Source organism: Sinocyclocheilus rhinocerous, unplaced genomic scaffold (genome assembly GCF_001515625.1).
Source record: "Sinocyclocheilus rhinocerous isolate Xijiao unplaced genomic scaffold, SAMN03320098_v1.1 scaffold1168, whole genome shotgun sequence".
Taxonomy (NCBI): domain Eukaryota; kingdom Metazoa; phylum Chordata; class Actinopteri; order Cypriniformes; family Cyprinidae; genus Sinocyclocheilus; species Sinocyclocheilus rhinocerous.
The window spans coordinates 108,246-109,486 of record NW_015650373.1 but is presented as its reverse complement, the minus strand read 5'-3'; positions in this window follow the sequence as shown (position 1 = coordinate 109,486).

The following is a 1,241-nucleotide window of genomic DNA, read 5'->3' as shown; positions in this document are numbered from 1 at the left end:
GAGCAGCTGGAGAAGAATGATTTACACACTTCAGTGGTGTGTGTGTGTGTGTGTCAAGCATCAGTCTGTGCTCATGCTTAACTGTCTATCTATCTATCTATCTATCTATCTATGTGTCTGTCTGTCTCAGTCTGTCTGTCAGCTAGTCTGTCTGTTTGCTGCATAAGCTGTTCTTGGAAGCTGATTTTTCCAACAGCCTTTTTATCTAACTTAACCAGCAAGACTCCTTGGTGAACCATATTTATCATGCAAACTGGTTTCCCAAATAAGTATTTGCTGGTCATGTTGGTCGAGTAGCTTCACTATCTAACTTTTTCTGGCAAAAAACATGGCTATGCCAGTCCACCAACTAGACAAGCACAAATCAGCATAAACCAGTCTAGATCAGCATGGAATTGGATATGCCTGCCGGTCTATCTGAACATAAATATACCAACACACATAGCATTGTGCTGTGCTATGCTGTGTACTGCTGTGCTGGGTTGCATGTGTCTCTCTGTCTGCCCTCAGTTTGCTGTCTGTGGGTGTGATGAGGTGTGAAGTAACGCAGCCAGTTGTTTACAAACAGACGTGCGGCTTGACAGGGTGACGCTCTCATTGTTTGTGTTTGGCGTTCCATTGAGGCTGGTGGACACTGACCCAGGGCAAGAGGAGTCGGTGGAGAGCGGGGAGTGTTTGAAAAGATGCAGATAAGTGGAGAGCAACATTCCCTATGCTGACCGGAGGCGTCTGAGAGGCAGAACACTCTCACAGGATCAAATCCAGCCTCTGCTTTGACTCCGATGGTCTGGACCACAGAATATTTTCAGTTCGAGCTTATGTCCTAGATGCTGACTGATGTGCTTGAGAGGCCTGCAAAACATTCCCTCAATATCTAGATCAGCTGAGCAATATCTCAAATGACACCCTTTCATTCAAACAGTATGTGAGGGAAATGCAGATAGAGAATTTATTTATATATTTGTTAGTACAAGTATGTTAGTGATTATGTAGTTTAGAATTTATGGAAGCCCCTCCCCCCCTCCCCCCAAAAAAACCCATAAATGTGACTTTATTTATCATATGTGACCCTGGACCACAAAACCAGTCTTAAGTCGCTGGGGTATATTTGTAGCAATAGCCAAAAATATATTGTATGTGTCAAAATTATCGATTTTTTCTTTATGCCAAAAATCATTAGAATATTAAGTAAATATCATGTTCCATGAAGATATTTTGTAAATTTCCTACCATAAATATAT